Here is a 22332-nt window from a genome sequence, read left to right as displayed (position 1 = left end):
TTATTTCTCTCAAATATTGTTCACAAATCTGTCTAAATCTGTGTTAGTGAGCACTTCTCCTTTGCCGAAATAATCCATCCACCTCACAGGTGTGGCATATCAAGATGCTAATTAGACAGCTAGATTAGATGCCTTAGGCTGGCCAAAATAAAAGGCCACTCTAAAATGTGCAGTTTTACTGTACAGGGGTCCGGGGGGGTGGGTCCGAAAACCAGTCAGTATCTGGTGTGACCACCATTTGCTTCACGCAGCGCAACATATCTCCTTTTCAATTCACGGGCAACAGCTCTGGTGGACATTCCTGCAGTCAGCATGCCAATTGCACGCTCCCTCAAATCTTGCAACATCTGTGGCAGTGGGCTGTGTGATAAAACTGCACATTTTAGAGTGGCCTTTTATTGTGGCCAGCCTAAGGTACACCTGTGCAATAATCATGCTGTCTAATCAGCATCTTGATATGCCACACCTGTGAGGTGAATGGATGATCTCGGCAAGGAGTGCTCACTAACACAGATTTAGACAGATTTGTGAACAATATTTGAGAGAAATAGGCCTTTTGTATACATAGAAAAAGTCTTAGATCTTTGAGTTCAGCTCATGAAAAATGGGGGCAAAAACAAAGGTGTTGCGTTTATAATTTTGTTCAGTGTATAAACCCTTATACCCTAAAAAAATCTGCGATTTAAGAAAAAAATTAAAGATACAATTTCTTGCTCAGACTTTGTATGAATAAGTTACTCTTAGAGTATGTTCAGGAGTTTCTCTGAAAGAAATGGTCATCTAAACTCTTGGTGAACAGGAACTAGCATCTCATCTTACAGCAATATGTGTTAATTATTTATAGTCAGGATCAATGGCTTGACTGAGTATATCACTGAAAGTCATTTCCTCCTCTTATGCAGCAATTTTTGAGCATATGACATAAGCAAATATCCTTCATAGACTATCACATCCCGTACCTTATAACATATATTTCAAATGCATTGAAAAAGGCATTTTTGATGCATTATAAAGAATTTCATAAAGCCATAAAGTACATGTTGCAATCCATTTTATCTTCTAACAAATAATGATAATATTTAAGAGTAAAATTTAATACTTTAATGCTTGTTTTTATAAAGATATAGCCATTATTAGTTATTTTTTACATTTTATTAATGTTACAATTTGTTTATGAGATCATAAAACTGATTTAAGGTATTTTATGTTATATATTAGAAATGCCTTTATAATGCATTAATGCATACAACCTTTATAGAAAGTGGTTTAAAAAATGCCTTGTTTTATGTGGTTTGCATTTTTTGTGATGTTTGATTATTTTCATGTTACAATCTCGGGAGCCCAAGATATTGGTAGATCCTCCACAGTGAGATAAGGGAGAATAGAGGGTGTGCCCCCCTCAGATAGAGCATATGTTCTGCCCTGAGATACCAATCCTTTAATTGTTTCTGACATACTGCTCACTGCAGTCACTGTGTCACCAAGTGTTTTGTTAGGGTTTTAATGAAAAATGTATAGCTTCAGTTGTCCCTGTCCAGACACTTTTCCCTGTGTCTCTCCCCCTCTGTGGCCAAAGATAAAGCGAGGTCTCCATGCAAGTTTGCAGGTGCTTAAATGCTGCCACAGGCTGCTGGAGAGGTTCAGAAGGTCTCCGCAAAATGGATCGACTCACTCGCAAAGACCTCACAGATGGTGAGGCCAGCAGAAGCAGTGGTCTGTCCCACCATCTGCCATGATACTGGAAAAACTTTGGGGCTGGCATCAGTTGGAGCTCCCAATATGACCAAATGTTTATGCAGAGGTGGGTGAGACAGCTTTTAATTAGTTATTTCTAAGATTTGTATCTGTTCCCAAATTACATAACAATTGATATTGATGGAACATAATTGACAATAGAAATAATATAGATGCAAATGTAGATGAATACACTACTGTTCAAACTTTTTTTTAAGAAGAATATTTTTATTCAGCAAGGATGCATTAAATTGATCAAAAGTGACAGTAAAACCATTTATAATTTAAGGTTTCTATTTTAAATAAATGCTGTCTTCTAATTTTCTATTAATTAAAGTAAAAAGGTAAAAATATTAAGCAGCACAACTGTTTTCAACATTGATAACTATAAGAAATGTTTCTTGAGCACCAAATCAGCATATTATTATGATTTCTGAAAGATCATGTGACTCTGAATACTGGAGTAACGGCTGCTGAAAATTCATCTTTGCCATCACAGAAATAAATGACATTTAAGATATATTAAATGTTTTAAATTGCAATCATATTTCACAGTATTACTGTTTTTACTGTATTTTTTATCAAATAAATGCAGCCTTGATGCACATACTGTAAGAAACTTTTTTCACACAAAAAAAGACATCTTACAGCCTCAAACTTTTGAAAGGTAGTGTATATACGTATATGTATAATGTATTATAGAGAGTTTTTTTCCACACTAGACTGTATTTCTCACTGATTGCGCACAGTTGGAAAGGCCAGCAGACTGTCATTTGTTGAAGTTGGTTTTATATGATGTAAAAATCTGTTATCAGGGTTAGAATCAAGACTTATCAGCACCGAGAAAATTGGAAATTTGTACCATGCATAAGTGTTTGCCCTTTCCTCAAAACTCAAAGTCATCACGCTAATATTACCTGCAGCTAAGGTGTACTCAACAACCTCTCCACCTGCAAAGATAAACTCATAATTCTCCTGTTCATGTTAAGATTCTCTCCAGTTCAGTGAATCAATACAATCTACAGTAATAATTTAGTATGGAGTACTGGAAATTGTATTTATTTAACAAACTCTATTCACACAACAGAACAGCACCTGTCAGAGCTCAACTGTTATGAAATATTATATTAAATCTTAACTAAAATAATTTTGTGTTTATCTTTTCCCACAAAGGCCTGCCAATAATGAACTAATTATTCCGTCACTGATACGTCAGATGGCTGGTGTTCAGAGGGTCGCTCCAGCCAGGTGGTAGCTGTAAGAGAGATGTTCATTAGCAAGTTTAGAAAAGTATGCTGATACTAATGGTGCTGTGCTCGCAACCCATGCCGGGGTGCAAACCCAGCCACCTGTTACACAAACTGGCCCGATGCTGTTGGGAGATATGTGGAGACGCGTGCAGACATCTGGACCTTTCTCAGCATTCTAGAATGTTCTCATACTTTTCTCTGATTTATTGGTCAACCAAGTGGGGTTTTCAACATTTAATTCTGATGTTTATATAATTGTATGCATGTATATGTGCAGTATACAGTATATACACACACAGCACTGTTTAAAAGTTTGGGGTCGCTAAGATTTTTTTATTTTTTTTAAGTCTTTTATACTCACCAAGGCTGCAGTTATTTGATCGTCAATACAGTGAAAACAGTAATATTGTGAAAATGTAAAAATAGTTTTTCTATTTTAATATATTTTAAAATTTAATTTATTCCATTGAAGGCCAAGCTGCTGAATCTTTAGTAGCCATTATTCCAGTCTCCAGTGTAACATGATCCTTCAGAAATCATTCTTAATCTTAATATTTTTGTGAATAATTATACCATTATTATTATTATAATACCATTATAATTATTATACCGTTATAATTATACCATACCGTTATTTATTTATTTTTTTGGTCAAGATCCTTTTAATAGAAAGACAAAATGAACAGCATGATTTTTTGTTAATTATAAATGTATTTACTGTCATCTTTGATGAATAATGTATCCTTGTCATCTTTGCATCTGTTAATTCTTAAAAAGGAATAAAGAAAGAAAACCTTACTGACTCGAAATTTTAAACTGTAGCATGTCCTGTACCTTTTTTTTTTTTATTGAGAACAAATTTCTGAAATTAAGTGGTTTTGGTAATAACGTTGGTTTTACATAATATTTCACTCAAAAATAACTGTAAACCGAAAATATGCAAATAAGTTTGTTAATTAGCCAAGCAGGCACAATATCTCAAATTGGCAATTGTTGGACGATTAATTGGCCTGGTTGATAAATCGGTCTGCCAGTGTTTCACTTCAGCCATTGCTTTGTTTGTTGGTCTGGCTGGTGAATAGTCACAATCGCAAAAATACATGCACCCAATCTCCGTCTGTGCCTTGTCATCCGGTGTGTGAGGAAAGCTCCAATGTACCCTGTCACAAAATATTTGAATTGAGACAAAATATCTCGTAATGAGGCTCTTGGCTTTGTTGTCTTAATTGATGCAATGTGACTATTATAATTGCAGTGGCACATCGTTCAGGGCTGCAGAAGGCAAATTACACATTGTTACACTGAAAACAACGCTGTGACTTGATCCCCCACACCCCACCCCCCTGCTTCAAGACGGTGGTTCTGCGTGAGCCCTTCTTAATGACAAGGGTGTGTGTTATTGTGTGAAGGCCTGTTATTTTCTGACACCGGTGCAATTTAACACATCACAGCTCATGGTGGATTAAAGCAAAACAGGTCTTTGTGAGCAAATAAAGCCCACTCTCCTACCAGCCATCTACTTAATGACCTCCTCCTTCAGAAGACTAGCCTTCTTTATGCGTCGAGGGTGTTTTGTTTGCACACACTGTTCTTGGAATGACTCCTCTGGTGTGGTAGTTTAGAAAATGGTCGCCTTCTATCTCTCATACCCCAATGCATTATTCCTCTTTCTCATTTCTGCCGGACTTTCAGTCTTTGCGCCAGAGGAAAGATTAGATTTAAGCAGGTTAGAATTTGGTGCAGTTCATGTTTCATACACGTTTAGAAGCAGACTGTCAGAACCAAAACTTCTTTCCTCACGAGTCTCAGATGTAGTACAGTGAAGAGAATAGCCTGCAAGACTTGTGTCTGGGTGGAGAACGGTCAAATTTCAAATTCAAAAAAAATGTATCTGATGAAATCTGTGGCAACCATCCCAACAGTATTATTGTTACAGGAAATTGCGGAGCTTAAGATTAATGTCTTAGAATAATTTTGAAACATAATTTTTTTATTCGTAACACTTATGCACAGTGCACATTTATTAATATTAAATTCATTATATCTTTATTTGGACTTCAGCACTACTTCTGCACAATTAAAGTGCATTTAAGTATACCAGTTTAGTATACTAAAAGTAATTGCAGAGTATTTTTATTGAGTGCATAAATATGTAAATGTATTTGTAGTATACTTAGCATGAAATAAATGTATTTCAAATACATTTTAGTATATAAATTTATATATATATATATATATATATGTAACAGTGTACAACAATAAATTGAATCAGTAAGAACATTCTTAAAGTAAAATATGTGCATATTGTGTGGAGAAAAAATTGTCCCATTTGAGAACCGCTGCTGTAGTCCTTTCTCACTTATCCTTTATTACATTCTTCTCTCTCTCCCTCCCTCTCTCTCTCTATCTCTCTCTCTTTGTGTGTGTGTTTGTGTCTCTCTCCCTAGACTGCTTGTCAGATCCCACTACTCTTCCTAATGTGGCAGTTCCCATAAAGACAAGTATAAAGGCGGCTTATTTGGCAGCTGAAACTTGAGCAGTAATTACGCAGTGTACCTTTATGATGCTCCCGTTCGCCAGCTGACCCCTCATGAGCCCGCAGAAGAATTAATTTTCATGCCAGTGGAACCCTGGTCACTGTTACCTCATTAAAATCCATCCTAATATGGTATGCATGGATTTACTACAGCATTGTGCAATAGCAGCCGTCTTATATAACATGCCAAGCCTCTCTCTCTCACCACTCACTTTCTTGATTGTCTTTATTTTTTTCTCTTCTTTCTTTCCCCACGTGTCACAATGTGCCTCTGGCTCACTCTCATCTTGATTCATTGTGATTTGCGGTTTGTGAAGACCTCATATAAGAGGGCAACCCTGAGATCATGGGTTTGCATTGTGGTACGCCGTTTCTCTGATAGATGTGATGTTGACAGAGCAGGATCAGACAGCTTCCATAAAACAGTAAAACGTCAGTTATCCCATCCCCTCGCTGAACATGTGTGGTCGCGTAAGCCTCCGAATGTGACCCCAGGCTGTGAGCTGGTATGCTGATATGGTGGGCCGCACGGCACAGCTCATGTGCCCGCTGTGGTGAGCTATCACAAACCATCCTGTCAGTCTCTCCATAGGCCACCACTTGTAGCGCAGCGCCCCCAGCCTGTGGCTTCTCTGCCACTCTACTCAGCTATAGTTTGTTGTTCTGGGTGTAGCTAACGTGATTACACAGTAATTAGTGCTTTAATTGCACACCATTGAATGGAAATTGGCGGGGCTGAAGATTCTGTTTAAAGAAACACTCACTGAGGTATTCACGTAGTGGATTTACAATAAGCTTTAGCCGTGTTTGATTTGATGTGAATGAAAATAAGAATGTTAGGGATGCAAGTACAGTACGATTAATAGGTGAATGCCTTTGCCTGTAAAACAGTGAAAATGTAGTGTTTTGTCAATAATCTATGACCAAATACACTATAAATGAAACTTTTTTCCAGTTAATTAATTAAAATAATGACGCATATTTAATACAAGGTAAGCTTTGTAGACAGCATTTGTGCAACCAAAATAATATTATTATTATTAATAATAAAATAAGTAAGAAAATAATTTAACATTTTTTTTAAAAATGTTTGGAAGTATAAATATGATCAATAATGATTTTTTTTTTTTTTTTTATATACTTATTTATATATATATATATTTTTTTAATTATATTATTTTCCATTTAAAGTAACAGTACTTTATTACTTATTATTATTGTTATTATTATTATTGCTATTTTAAATATTGTGTATTTTAATTTTAAATGTTAATTAATTTATTTTTTTAATAAAATTTTTCTCAATTATTTTTCTCAAGTCAAATGCTTTCAATATATGTGTTGAACATGGAATATTCTTTTAATATGCCGACGACCCTGATTAAGGTCAATATTTAGTGTGTAGGGTTGTTGTTGTTGTCCCTGCAGGCTAGTTGTGGATTCGTGTGTATTTTTGGCTGTAGACATGATTAACCCTCATCCACTCTCTGAAGATTCCTTAAGGCAGATGCTGTGGGAATCTCTCGGTGGTCACTCTGCCCATGCTGGATGCTTGTTAACTCTGCTTTCGTGTTAATCACAGCGAGTGTGTCTTGCTGCGATTTGTGGCGTGAGGGGACATAATTGACAGACTGATATGTGATTCTTCTATTGTTTAGCCAATACGCAGCCGCCTCACTCACACACATGGACTCTTTCTTGCCTTTCAGGTGTTGATTAAAATGGTTCCAGCTCCCGCCCCTCTTCCGCTCAACAAAATCATGCGCATCTGTGCTGAGAGCTCAAAGACTTCATGCAAAACTAACTCTTGGAAACCAACAGCTGAAATCCAAAATTAACACTAGCTAAGTGCCAGATGCAAGTAAAAATCGACTTTGGTAAATTAAAATAAATTCACTCACAAGTTGCCAGAAACTTTGAGGATACATATTTTAAGTCTAATTGTGCAAATTATATTTTGATCCTTTCTGGTGCACACTAAAAGTGATTTTTCGAAGTAAAGTAAATTAAGAAAAGATTTTTGGAGTACATTTTACAAGAAAATACCAAGTCTTTATACTTCAGAATAAGACTTTTAATTCAATGTGTTACCAATACTTTGTAATTATTTATGAAATTAACTAGCTATTTCTAAGTGAAAACATTTCTACATTATTTTTTTCAGTGTGTAACTAACTGCCTGCTGAAAATATCTTGAATGTCTTTTTTTCCCTCTGAATTTCAGTTTGCACCTTGTGGAAGTTACAAAAGGTGAAAAATGCAAAGTTTTAAATTAAAGGCAGGACCTGAGATTTCTGGCTTGTGATTTTTACATGAGCATACACCACTTACTTCTGGAGAAAATATAGGAATTTACTGTAATATAGCCGACATATTTAAGATGGCGCCGACGCTGATGGCTGCCTCCGTGGCGTGCTCCGCAGTTGTTTTTATGTTTTTGTTAGTTTGTCCTGTCTTTAGTTATATCCCTGCAATCAGTTTCACCAGAGACGAATTGCTGGACATTCGGAAGTACACACCACCCGATATTTCACCGGTTTTCGACTATTCGGATGTTTTGCTGGACATTGTTGTCGGGGGAGCTGTGGCGCTGATTAAGCGCTTCAGGACGCGCAGACGGGGGAAGTGAGCCGGCGCGCTTGTGAAGCTCAGACAGTGCGGATTCAGGACGCCGTTGCCGAGCATCCATCTGGCGAACCTCCGCTCTCTACCCAACAAAACAGACGAACTCCTTCTGCTCTCCCGGACAAATAAGGATTTTTCTAACTCTGCTGCTCTGTGTTTCACGGAAACCTGGCTGAAAGATGCCATTCTGGACAGCGCGTTGAGTCTGCCGGGCTTTCAGCTGTTCAGAACAGACCGCGTAAACATACCTGGCAATAAAGCTCATTCTGATTCTGATTCTTTTATTTTGGATAGAAGTGCATCTAAATTTAGTTACAGATTTTGTTTTGAAATATTGCCTTTTTGAGTTTATAGAAGTCACATTGTTCTTATCTTTTTATATTGTCATGGTATGTGAATGCGTCACCTCCTCAAATCAAAGGGTGTTTTGTCAGACTGTAGCAAATTGTTCTCTGTGTCACAGAAACAACCAAATGTTTCTAGATTCAGACAGTAGTTATACTGGAATCTGTTTATAAAAAATGCTTGATAAAGTCTTGCTAAAGCACTTTTAATTTCTTTCAGAATATCTATTACTTTCATCTGATTAATAAATGACCGTTGTAAACCTATGTATTATTGGGTTTATTTTATTATAATCTGTCTATCTATATATCTATTTTTATTGCACACCAAGAATGCATTTATTTGATTAGAATACAGTAAAACATTGGAATATTAATACAATAAAAAACAGTTTTTGGCAACCATTAAGGCTGATTTATACTTCTGCGTCGGACCTACGCCGTAGCTTATGCATAGACGCACACCCATACGTCATAGCCTGACGTGCACCTCTCCAAAAATCTAAAAGTGCGTCAATTCTACGCAGACCGCAAGCGCTGTGATTGGTCTGCAAGAACCCCTCTCTCCATATGTACTTGAGTTTTGTGTGTGTTTATGTGCACTTTAATATATTTTAATGTTTCACCTTCTTATATAAAATAAAACAAAACAAAGAACAAGTGTCTTATCATTTATTATACTACATAGCATTATACATCAGGAGTTGTCCGCAACAAACAATGTTGATCTGCCGTGGTACAAGTCCTTGTGCAGATTGAAAGAATGCCATCATCTCGTGTTCCGTTGTTGTCTCCTTTTTGTAGTTTTAAATAATGATTTAATGATTTTATATTTATTTGCCGCCGTCACGGCTATAATGCTTCTCCGACGAGCCGCTTCTTTTTCGGCTTTTGCCGTGGTACTGCGGGTTACACCAGCAACATGCCCGTGGACACTGCAGACTAGCGGTTTGCATGTGTACTGCACGTTGATGCGGACAACGACGCAGAAGTATAAATGAAAACTGACGCATAACCTACGGCGTAGGTCCGACGCAGAAGTATAAATCAGCCTTTACTCCAGTTTTCAGTGTCACATGATCCTTCAGAAATCAATAATTGAATTCAAAAGAAAAGCATGTATTTTGAAATAATTTGTAACATAAGTCTTTTTACTGTCACCTTTGATCAATTGAATTCACCCTCACTGAATAAAAGTATTAATTTCTTTACAAAAGAAACATCTTACTGACCCAATTTTTTAACAGTAGTGTACATTGTTGTTCATAACATACTACTAGAGAGACTGGAAAACTGGGTCAGGCTTTCTGGGATGGTCCTCAAATGGTTCAGGACATACTTAGAAGGGAGAGTTATTATGTGAGTATAGGAGAGCATAAGTCGTCCATGAAATGCGGAGTCCCACAAGGATCAATTCTTGCACCGCTCTTGTTTAGCCTGTATATGCTCCCACTAAGTCAAATAATGAGAAAGAACCGAATTGCCTATCACAGCTATGCAGATTACACCCAGATTTGCCTAGCCTTATCTCCAAATGACTACAGCCCCATTGACTCCCTCTGTCAATGCATTGATGAAATTAACAGTTGGATGTGCCAGAACTTTCTTCAGTTAAACAAGGAGAAAACTGAAGAATTGCATTTGGAAACAAAGATGAAGCTCTCAAGTTCTCATACCTTGACTCTAGGGGTCAAACAACTCAAAATCAAGTCAAGAATCTTGGTGTGATTCTGGAGACAGACCTTAGTTTCAGTAGTCATGTCAAAGCAGTAATTAAATCAGCATACTATCATCTCAAAAACATTGCATGAATTAGATGTTTTGTTTCCAGTCAAGACTTGGAGAAACTTGTTCATGCCTTTATCACCAGCAGGGTGGACTATTGTAATGGTCTCCTCACCAGCCTTCCCAAGAAGACCATTAGACAGCTGCAGCTCATCCAGAACGCTGCTGCTAGGATTCTGACTAGAGCCAGAAAATCTGAGCATATCACACCAGTCCTCAGTTACATTTAGGATTGATTTTAAAGTACTTTTACTCATTTATAAGTCACTCAATGGCCTAGGACCTAAATACATTGCAGATATGCTCACTGAATATAAGCCTAACAGACCACTCAGATCATTAGGATCGAGTCAGTTAAAAATACCAAGGGTTCACAAAAAACAAGGGGAATCCACTTATAGCTATTATGCCGCCCGCAGTTGGAATCAGCTTCCAGAAGAGATCAGATGTGGTAAAACATTAGCCACAATTAAAATCCAGACTCATGTTTAGCTGTGCATTTACTGAATGAGCACTGTGCTACATCGGAACTGATTGCACTGTATTTTATGTATAATCTTTTTCTATTCTTAACTGTTTTAATTCATTTTAAATAAATTTAGATCATTTTAAAAGTTTTTAATTTTCTTGTTTTATTGTTGTGATTATTTTTTATGATTATTTTAATTCCTTTTATGTAAAGCACTTTGAATTACCATTGTGTATGAAATGTGCTATATAAATAAACTTGCCTTGCCTTGCCTACATCTGCAGATGTCTGTGTGAGAATTTCAGGAAGTGTTATTGAGGCTATATGTCAAGTAATTGTGATAAAGTAATCAATGCAATCAATGCTTCCCTCTTATGCTCCTACTTAAAAATGTTAATTATATGTGATTTGCTCACAAGTGATTGGTTGGGGGGAAAAAGGGGGGGGAAATTTCACTTTTCCCCCTTTTTAGCAGTAGCAGAGCAAAAAGTAGAGCAAAATACTCACAACAGATATGTTATTGATGTTGTAGCTGTACATTTTTATGCTGCCATAGAAAATGGAGGGAATTGTTTGGCCGTGCAATTCAGTTACTTCATAAACAGCCAAATGTTTAATACAAGCTAAAGTGTACAGTCAACATTCAGAATAAAAACTTAATTATGTGCAATAGCAATTATCTTCTGCTGTGAATTTTTAATTTACAGTACATGCCTACAGCTCTAAAAATCTGGGCTCAAAGAGATTTGTTCATCTGTTTTATACAATTATTCTGATATGACTGCTGTAGAATGTTATTTCCATATGCAACATAAATCTCTTTTCTTATGAGCATGACTGCATACAAACATTGTGTAGACTCAAGTTGTAGTATTGATCATGGCTTTATTTTGATATTTTCTTGGCTCTTGTAACAACTGACAAGCAGAACAGCAGTGCTTTGAAGTGTTGTGTGTTCAAATTGATTTCTGTGTATCCTCAGGGCTTGCCATCATGAGTTTAGGCATATCTTGAAGTTTCAAAAAGTTTTTATTCGCTAAAGTACAATATCATAAAGAGAAGTACGAAGAATCTTGAATCTCTTTCAAATAATATCTTCCTCTTCCTTTGTGGATTTTTGTTTGTGTGTCCAGGGTTGAGCTTTTGAAAGTATATTGAATAAGCTTATTTCATTCAGGCCAAACAAACTAAACTGATCTAAGTTTCACCAAAGCAGTAGGGGTGCGAAATTAAATAGGTAATATAATGAGTTATGGTAATCGTGCCAACTTCACACACTGCCGAATTTAATCAGTTAGATTGCGCAATTAATCCAGCCCATTATTATTGTGTGAGGAGAAACATTTCTTCAGAGCTCTGGCTTTCCTTTTGGTGAAACATGCTTTTATATGGTACGTGTTTCGCTAAGTTTGCAAATGCCAATATAAATTATATTTATAATGTTAATAATTATATTATTTAAATTCATTAAAATTCATTGTTATAAAAATATTTTACATTAAGTATTAAATACTAATTTTATTTATTTATCATCTTGTGTTCCTGGGTGGGGGGGGGGTCTTTATAATTAATTAACTATTTGATTTCATTTATGTATCTTACATAGGATAGGATGTTATCAAGGAAACGTTTCGAATCAAAATACAATGATGCATGTCAGGCATAGTGTATTTCAGATGGTCACATACAGTAAGAGACAGTAATGCATTGCTCCAATCTGAGTGCTCACTTGTGAGTAGACCATAGCCATGTTCACTTTCATATTTCATTTGTATAAGGACGTTGATCTAGCCGTGTGTCCTACTCGGTAAAATCCCTATAAGTGCGGTATCCAAAACACAACCTATGCTAGTGAGCAATTGTAATGATCTTTTGTAAATGAAGTCACAACTACGTCCAGAGATCTTGATATTATATGGATTCATGTTCAATCAAAATGATGTGGCCAATCTCTAGAAGATGGCACACTTTCTCTCATTAATCATTACAATTCTGTTCTCTCTATCTGGTCGCGTTGTTATCATGAGTCCAAAAACGTACAGCTCGCATGACTACTGACATTCACTCTAGCCCTCTCAACCTCTCTTTCCTTCTGTCTCCTTCCTTCTGTTTTGAGTCCCCAAGGACTCTTCATTCTCGTGCATCATATTTGTAGTGAAATATTAAAATTTCTTAGTCTCAAATAATTACGAACGCTGAATTGGAGAGACGCTGAATGAGGTGTGAAGAATGAAACCATGATTGAAAGAGAATGAAAAAAGACACATTGTAAGGAAATACAATACTAGGACTGCTATGGTACTCGTCAAAGGAAGCAGCACCATTCAGGCTGAAAAGGAATGAAATATAAGTTTTTTTCCAAAACGTTTGCCTCGTTACTTTGGTTTGTTCCCAAAAGGTCAATGGCAAAATTCAGCAGGAGGCCTTGAATTAAAGAGGAATTTAAGACGGCTCGGACCGACCTTTTCCATCAAACGGAAAAGCAAATTGCGAAGTTGTTTTAAACACCTCCTGACAGGCTTCTGTGGAAGTGTGGAGTACAGTATTCAGTGGACCGGAGATGACAGAAAAAAAGGGATGGAAGGGAGAGGGGAAGAGGAATGACATTAACATCATAACCAGTCTGTCAGAAAGCACGAGAGAGTGTGTGACATCCAAGCCAGTTAGATGTTCTGGGGTTTAGAACTTCTAGCCAATTAGTATTCTCAGTATTAACTATTAACAGAGACTTTTGCCTCAATATACTGCTTATGTTCTGCTTATTAATAGTAAGGTAGTTGTTAAGTTAAGGTATGAGGTAGGATTAAGGGATCTAAAATATGGTCATGCAGAATAAGGCAAAAATATGTGCTTTATAAGTACTAATATCAGCCACTATATGCATGCTAATAAGCAACTTGTGAGAATTGGTCCCTAAATTAAAACTTTACTGATGTTCCTCCTCAGACCAGAGCCAACTAATATAATATTACAGTGGTACAGTACAGTATGTTAGCACTACTTCATATTCAAGTCGATACAGAATTGTAAAAAATGTAGTGATACCAGGCTTGAAATGAACTTGTCTTTTTTCACTGTCTGCTGCTTTTGACACCGCAACTTAAAATTGTTGCTAGTGAAGGGCTTGAAGCAATGTTTATTTATTCAAGAAATAAGTTGATACAGTTGTTTTAATTTAATTTTTTACTTACTTTTTTTTACTATTTGTAAATATATATATATATATATATATATATATATATATACATATAGGCTATGTATAGTGAGATAAAGCTGAGACATAAAAATATTGTAATTGTGAGGTGGTGTTAAGAGATATTTTGATATTTAAATGTGCAATTATAGAACATTTTGTTTTCTCACAATTGAGGAAACAGTCGCAATTCTCAGATTTAAATTTGCTATTTTGAGATATAATTGCATTCCAGTTGTATTAAATAGAAATAGTTACTACTGTGATGTATAGTTGCAATTGTGAGATTAACATTCACAATTATGAAAAATATGTGTATAAGTTATGAGAAAGAGACAGTTGTTGTGGGATATAAAATCGCAATTAGGAGAAAAAAAGTTGCCAGAAATGGTTGCAGCTGTGAGATTTAGTCACAATTCTGAAAAATAATTGTTCACTCTTTAGAAATGTAAAAATTGTGACATACAAAGTCGCAATTATGAGAAATAATCATAATTAAGAGATATAAAGTTGCAGCTATGAGAAATAATTGCAAGTGTGTGATTTAGTAACAATTTTGTGAAATCATTTTTCAATATTTAGCTATATAGATATAAAGTTACAAGTAATAATATTTAGTCGCAATTTTGAGAGATACAGTATAGCTGATTTGACAAGAAATACGTTTTAATCTGACACAGAAAAATCTTGCGTAATTTACATTAGTATTTTACTAATTAAATTAATTAATATTTAACTGATTAATTAAAGGAGTGTTCAACAGCATGTTTACAGTTATTGTATTGATTACTGTGGTATTAAAATCATTATTCATAACCGTAAAATGTACTGGTAGCAGCTATTGAAAATAGCTATAATGACAATTCTAGTGACAACAAAAATAATTTCAGCTGCCGTTCAGAAATGTTTGGTTTCAAGAGGAAGTCAAGTGTGCCCGTGCTTATGTGGAGGATGTGTCTTCTCTTATGTACAGCTGGAGTCTTTGACATATGTGTTCCATCAGCTCCTGTGGACACGCTACAGATGCTTGACTAGTCTCACCAAGCAGAGCTGAAGGGACAGGCAGTATCCCACTACATCAGACATCACACACACACATACACACAAATCACAGCCAAATCTCTGTTTCCAAGGAGACACGGGTCTTGCTGGGAGGCGAGGTGCTGTAGTAAATCGTGGAGACAGTCTTATAGAGGTGAAGTACTACGAAAGCATCAGAGACCTGCGTGGAGCCCAAGACTCACCTTCTGTCTCGCTCTAATTAAACACAAACGTCAGTTATAAGACTGCCGGTTTAGCTTGGGTTTAATTGTCCTAGCTGGAGTAGAGGACGTATGGCATAATAAAGAGTTTCTGTTTCTGTTTCTGTGGGGACATGGTGAATAGACAGCATTTAGAGCAATTTAACTTAGACCTTTTTGTGGGATGTAAAAATGTGTTCTACTGTCAAAGACAGTTAGGTAGCGCTTGTGTTCTGACACATTAAGCGAGGTCAAATACGGTTTGCAACATATTCCTCTTAAAAAAAATGGTGCCAGTTATTGTGCCAGTATGTGCCCAAATTTGTCGGTGTCTTAATTACGACTTGAAGGCCGAGGACTGTGTCTTGTGATGTCTGGTTTTCATTCTGCACTCTAGTTCTTATGCTGTGGATCGGTATATTAAATTTAGGTGCTAGCACATGCCTTGATTCACTAAACTCTTGCACCCTCAATTACCTGTAATGTGATTACAAGGTCATGTGACACATTTACTACAGTATGTCTTCTGGTCTACTTTGATTGCTTGCACTGCACTGACATTTATACTTCATTGCTTTGTATTTTACTATTATTTATTTATAGACTGTGTTATGATTCTCACTTGTGGTTGGATGGTAACTTTTTGTTTAGCTTCATAATTCGGCCAATGACAGTAAAGTTAAATCTGATCTGTAGCATTGTGCTGAGTAGCCCCGCCCACTGTGAAATCTCATTGGTCCAAAATCCGCAAAGATCAAATGTCTTTTGATTGGCTCTGGCTGTGTCACGCTGCATATGCTACTATGACAGATTCTTATTTTATTATTTAGTTTTATTGTACACTACTGTACAAGTTTGGGATCAGTATGATTTTCTTTTTGTTTTATTGAGAAGGGATGCATTAAATTGATCAAAATTGAGAATAAAGATGCTTCATTTCATATAAATTATTTATTTATCCTAGTAAAAAGTAATATATTTAAAAGACATTTATTTCATACCAAGCATAGTTCAAATCTATTAACATATTTACTGACATATCTCTTGAGACTTACTGATATAAAAAATATAATTAAACTTTATTTGGAGTACTGCTTGTGCACAATGCACAGTTCTTAATATTAAGCCTAAGATGTGTTTTAATGTCACTATTGATGAGGATTGTATGATCTTTGAATAATCCCGATCTTTAAATGCAAGATATTTAAAATGAACCTAAAGTATACTTGCAATAGTTCCACTTTAGCACAGTCAAATATACTTCAGTATGTATTTAGTTGGACTTCAGCACTACTTTCGCACAATTAAAGTGCATTAAGCACAAAGTTGTTCCATTTTAGCAGTCTTTAAGTATACCAGTTAAGTATAAAAGTAGAATTGCAGGGTATTTTTATTAAGTACATAAATATGTAAATATATTTGTAGTATACTTAGCATGAAATAAATGCATTTCAAATACATTTGAGTATTTTTATTTTTCACTGTAGGGTATATTTATTTATTTATTTTGCTTTGTATTAATCAAAGAATCCTGAAAAATGTATCACAGTTTCTACAAATAATATTAAGCAGCACAATTCTTTTCAACATGGATAATAATAAGAAATTTATCTTGAGCACCAAATCAGGGTATTAGATTGATTTTTGGAAGGATCATGATGATGAAAATTCAGTTTTGCCATCATAACAATGAATTACATTTTAAAATATATTAAAATAGTAAACAGTTATTTTAAGTTGTAATAGTCTTTTGTAATATTGTAAAGTTGATCCAATAAATGCAGCCTTGGTGAGCATATGAGGCTTCTTTAAAAAAAATAAAAAAATAAAAACTCGTACCTACCCCAAACATTTAGTGTTAGTATATATATATATATATTTTTTTTTTTTTTAATTATCGCTTTGTTTGTTAATAGTTTCGACAACTTGGGATATTGAATGACATTTCTTGGGAGAGAATGTAGTGCTTACTCCAGAACTGAGGTGTTGGTCTCATTGTGGACTTATGTAATGTGTGTAAATGTGCCCGTTCGAAAGAGAGTGTGTTGCTTCAGTCTGCATTAGTCCACTGCTGCAAGGACACTGGGATAGTGTGAGTTTTGAGCAGATTCAGGGGTCTGGAATTGTTGCCTTAGCCTGGAGGGCTTTGATTTAAAAGTTTGTGTCCATCACCGAGCATCATAACACTCCCAGAGAGAGAGAGAGCGAGCGAGAATGTGCAAGGAAGAGATCCTGCCACAGTTCACAATCAAATCTCAGGAGACTGCATTTGTGTGTGGACGTGGTCCGAGTGTGTAGATGTGCTGATGGAGCCACAGAGCAAATTGAAATAATTGCTCGCTTTCTGGTGACCTTTGGAGCCAATTGATCGCAGTCATTTTGTAATCGATACTTTAAGAATGGATGTGTCTCGATGCATAATTAAGATCTAATTTGCATTATTTCACAACCTGTCGTTCTCTCTAGCATCTGTGAGTTTTACATAGGTGCAGTTGCAGATTGTCTGCTAAGATAGAATTCATTCTAGTCATATCCTCCTCTGCTTCTCTATGTGAGGATAGTGATCGAACGTCTCGGTTGGAGCGCTCGTGTTACTGCTGTCAGAGGCAGACGTTTGTTCTGTTGAAGGTCGTTTTTGCAGTGACCTGTACAATTTGACACCCAGCTTTCATTTACCTGTTACAGTTCCCTGTTGGCGCTAGTCTGCTTGTCACAGTGATTAACTGTAATGATAATGGAAGCAATTGTGCCCTTAGATTAGCGGTATTTTAATCATCATTGCATCGTTTGGCTGTGATTGAAGCCATGCTCTACACCCCGGCAGGCTTTCTTTGACAAGGAGAATGGGCTCCAACTTTCCCCTCTGTGCGTCTTTTTGTAGACAACATCTGAAGACGTCTTCAGAGAGCACTCAGTTAGTGCCAGACTACACAGAGAGCAGAAATTTTGTTGCCTGTTCATTTCATGCCTGTCACCTCAGCTGCACCCTGGTCGCTTTTTAGTCGTCAACATGGAATATACACACAATTTTTATTTCTGGTGGTGTAATTGCCAGCGAAATGTTGTTTGAACTGATGATCTGAGCATGTTTATGGTTGGCTCATCAACTTCTGAAATCCATATGCAGAGAAACGCATGGTGTGATAGATGTGTGAAAACACTGCCCCCTAATGGTCACATGTTACATCAGTTGGACTCTCATAAACAGGCAATTCTCTAATGTTAAAAATACATTCATGTAGATTTGAAGTTTTGTAAATTGAACAAATTAGTTGTGCTTGCATCCCTTTTAACATTAGGATTTGTCAAATTGTGTTTCCGCTGTGGATGAAACCTCAAATCATGTGGCTTTTTTGTGAGAGGTGTGCTATTAATTTTCATAGAAGTCTGTCTTAAAATATTTAGATTTATGCATTTGGCAGATGCTTTTATTCAAAACGACTTGCATTGCATTCAAGTTATATATCTGATCAGTTGTTTTACCTGGAATCAAACCTATGAAATGTTGATTTTTAAACTACAGGACCACAAATATTATATTATTAGAATAGACTCATGGCTGTATTAGATCAAAAGGGTGCTTCTACTAAATACTGAGCAAAGGGTCTGAATACTTAGGACCATGTGATATTTCAGTTTTTCTTTTTTAATAAATCTGCAAAAATGTCAACAATTCTGTGTTTTTCTGTCAATATGGTGTGCTGTGTGTACATTAATGAGGAAAAAAAATGTACTTAAATGATTTTAGCAAATGGCTGCAATATAACAAAGAGTGAAAAATGTAAGGGGGTCTGAATACTTTCCGTACCCACTGTATATATATATATTAGCAAATAAATGAATATTTTATATATTTTTTATTTATTTAATCTTATCATCATAATATTATCATATTTTCCATTATTAAATGGAATGCTCCATGAAATTATATATTCCATCATCTTTATTTTACTGTATGGCATGAATTTTATGATTTGTTAGTTATTATGGCTCATATATTTCCTTGCATGTTTTTGTTTGCTTGGACTGGCATATGACAGCGTATACATGGCTCTCTTCCAGAGGAGGGAGACAGTGTATTGGAGGATCTGAGCAGTATTGGAGCTGCACATACACAGACTCACTATTACTTCTCATCAGCACACTGATCCAGGAACAGATATTTGACAGGGGTCTATCTGAACCTCTGCTATCATCCCTTTAAAATGAGCCCTCGATCACACACGTTATAATTCAATTCTGCCCCCCCGTGTCTCAGTTGTCTGTCCCCTGCAGCGACTTCAGTTCTCTTTTTCTCTATTTATCTTCCTCTCTTACTTTCCTGCTGCACATCTGGGGTTTAATGTGTGTCCATTATTCATACACACAGTCTGAGTGATCCTCTGAGCGGAGAGCAGAGCTGAAGACTGAGTGTGACTCTTAAGTGAATCAGGGAGATGTGAGGCATGCAAATAGATCTCCCATATGTTTAACTCTCATTCCCTCTTTGAGATGATGAGGTGTCAGGTGTTCGGTGCCTTGTCGCCTATGAAAGAGAGACAGCTCATGAGCATTTGCGTGTGTGCCTACCTATATATTACAGCGCATACAGGAAAGCTTTTGATGTGTATATTTAAGTCAGAATGCCTCATGATGAGCTGATTTCCACTGTGCCGATTGATGTATGTTGTAATTATGTATGTTATTTCCTCATTCCTCATGAACACATCTGCCTCTGATCTGCTGCACGGACTCTTCAGACTCATTTCTGTCTCGATTCTGCTGCACAAACATTTTTGCCTCAGTTTTCAAAATTCAGAAGTGAAAAAATGGCTTCTTTTCGATTCATGAATGTGAATTTGAACTGAATTGGCAACAGTGTACAGAAAGTTGAATTTAAATTTTTATTGGATTGACAGGAAGAGGAATATAATAAATTGCAATTTAAAGAGGTCATATGATGATCAAGTTTTCCTTTCTCTTTGTAGTGTTATAAGCTCTTGGTGCATAAAGAAGATCTGTAAAGTTGCAAAGACTAAAGTCTCAAATCCAAAGAGATATTCTTTATAAAAGTTAAGAGTCAGCCACACCTACCTAAAACGGCTCGTTCTAACACGCCCCCACATGTCTACGTCACTATGTGGAAATATTAGCATAATGGCGCCCAAATGTGGACGCAAAGAAAGAAGGCGTGGTTTCAGGAACAGCAGTAGTGTTGATGCAGCCATGTCAGGGAGACGCTGTGTGTTTCAGTGCCAAAGCAAAAGCACTTTATTTGGCCTTCCGGAAGTAGATGCATCATTGGAATCATTGGTTAAGATTTATTTAAAACAGAACAGCACAACCCAGATGTTCGAATTCGTACAGGCTTGAACTGATGGTAAAACTAACGACATTATTAACTGTCTTGATATTTACTTTGAAAGCTGAAGCTCGCAATAATGGTAAGGGGCGTTACATTTCCGACGCGTGCTTGTGGTGTTCGGCCAATCACAATGCACTGGGTCAGCTGGCCAATCAGAGCAGACTGCGCTTGTCAAAGGAGGGGGCTTTGTTGAAAACGACGCTTTTGAGAGAGGCGGGGCATAGAAGACCTACAATAATGTACAGTATTTGAAAAATAATGTGTTTTTTGAACATTAAAGCATGTCAACATATTCTGTTACACCAAATACACAAAATAATGATCTTTAAAATAGCATCATATGACCCCTTTAAAGAAATGTATGCTATGGGGCTGTTGAATGCTTGAATCTGATTGGCTAACGAACATTCTAAGGTGTGCAATTATTTTCAGGGAAACGCACGGCGGACATAGTTCCAGGCAGGTCTTGACCGTATTACATGTCCATATCACTTAGCCAAATGATTTGAGTTATTCCAAAGGTCCTTACAGCCTAAAACAGCAAAAGAACCAAACACCCACAATGACACTGGCCAAATAAATAAATAAATAAATATAGTAAATAATAGGATAAAAAACGACAGATAATTTCCATGTTTTTGCCACAAAATTAAATTTTATTATGCACGGAAAGCACATACTCTATCTCTCCCACTCTCTCTCTCCGTCACAGACGCACATACATACAGTTTGCAGACACGTTAACATAGGCGCTACTGTGACGATTTTATCAGTAATATCAACTTAAAAACTACATGACTTCTCACAAGTGAGGTTACAACGGCGCTGTTTGTGAAGAAAATGAAATTAAAGTCTCATTATTAATAAAGACACTGCTGCCAAACACTTTTAAGAGATGCACAGAGGTAATTCTCTCTCTCTCACACACACACACATAAATTAGTTATTAGTTGCATTAGTCTGCTATCAACGGCTCAAACCTCCGTTGTCATGTCATGACCTGTGTAAAATGACCGTTTTGGAATTAGCGTTGGATGAGATGTGGAAGAAATGAATCCTACTTACAGTAGCGTTTTAAGAACAAAAACTGGACAAATGCCTTGAAATATATCATCTGATTGATGTCTTGAGGTGTGGTAAGCATAGTATAAGAGGAATAATTGACTACGGGCCGTTGAATTCTTATAAAATAATGTACACCGAGGTGTAACGGGTGTGCATTATTTTCTAAGAATTCAACGGCCCGTCGTCAATTATTCCTTACTTAACAGAGGTAACGTGTTCTTCCATCTTGGTCTACAAAAGATAATCGTTATGATTAGATATGATTAAATATTTCTATAGCAATATTAGTTTGGTAGTATTTGTATACTATGAATAATATAAATACAATTTATTTGTGTTTATGTATTTACATATTTTAATTTTCATTTGAATAATTTCTATTTTAATTATATTTTAATTGTCTTTTATTCTTGTATTTTCGGTTTTCATTTTGATTTTACGTTTTAGTAATTTTGTTATGCACTATTATATATATAGTTTTAATTAATTTTTATTTCAGTTTTAGTTTCAGTAACTTAGTCCTTTAACTTAAGCATATTTATTTGAATACATTTTTCTAGGAAATATTTCTAATTTTCTTTTTGTTTTAAGTTAAAATTTTTCAGTTTATATTTAAATTATTTATTTTCTGTTTTATTTCATTAAAATGTTTTAGTTGTTTTGTTTTAGTTGCCATTAACACAGATAGATGTGCCATCTATCTATCTATCTATCTATCTATCTATCTATCTATCTATCTATCTATC

General features: G+C 35.9%; 1 protein-coding gene across 2 annotated transcripts in view; it reads left to right on the top strand.

Moving 5' to 3' along the window:
* Positions 1-22332, top strand: part of LOC107566873 (IQ motif and SEC7 domain-containing protein 1-like) — a 224830-nt gene that overhangs the window by 105672 nt on the left and 96826 nt on the right. The window lies entirely within an intron of this gene.

Source organism: Sinocyclocheilus grahami, unplaced genomic scaffold (genome assembly GCF_001515645.1).
Source record: "Sinocyclocheilus grahami isolate Dianchi unplaced genomic scaffold, SAMN03320097.WGS_v1.1 scaffold3.1, whole genome shotgun sequence".
NCBI lineage: Eukaryota > Metazoa > Chordata > Actinopteri > Cypriniformes > Cyprinidae > Sinocyclocheilus > Sinocyclocheilus grahami.
Note: the sequence above shows the minus strand (reverse complement) of the source record. Positions and strands in the feature narration are given on the sequence as shown.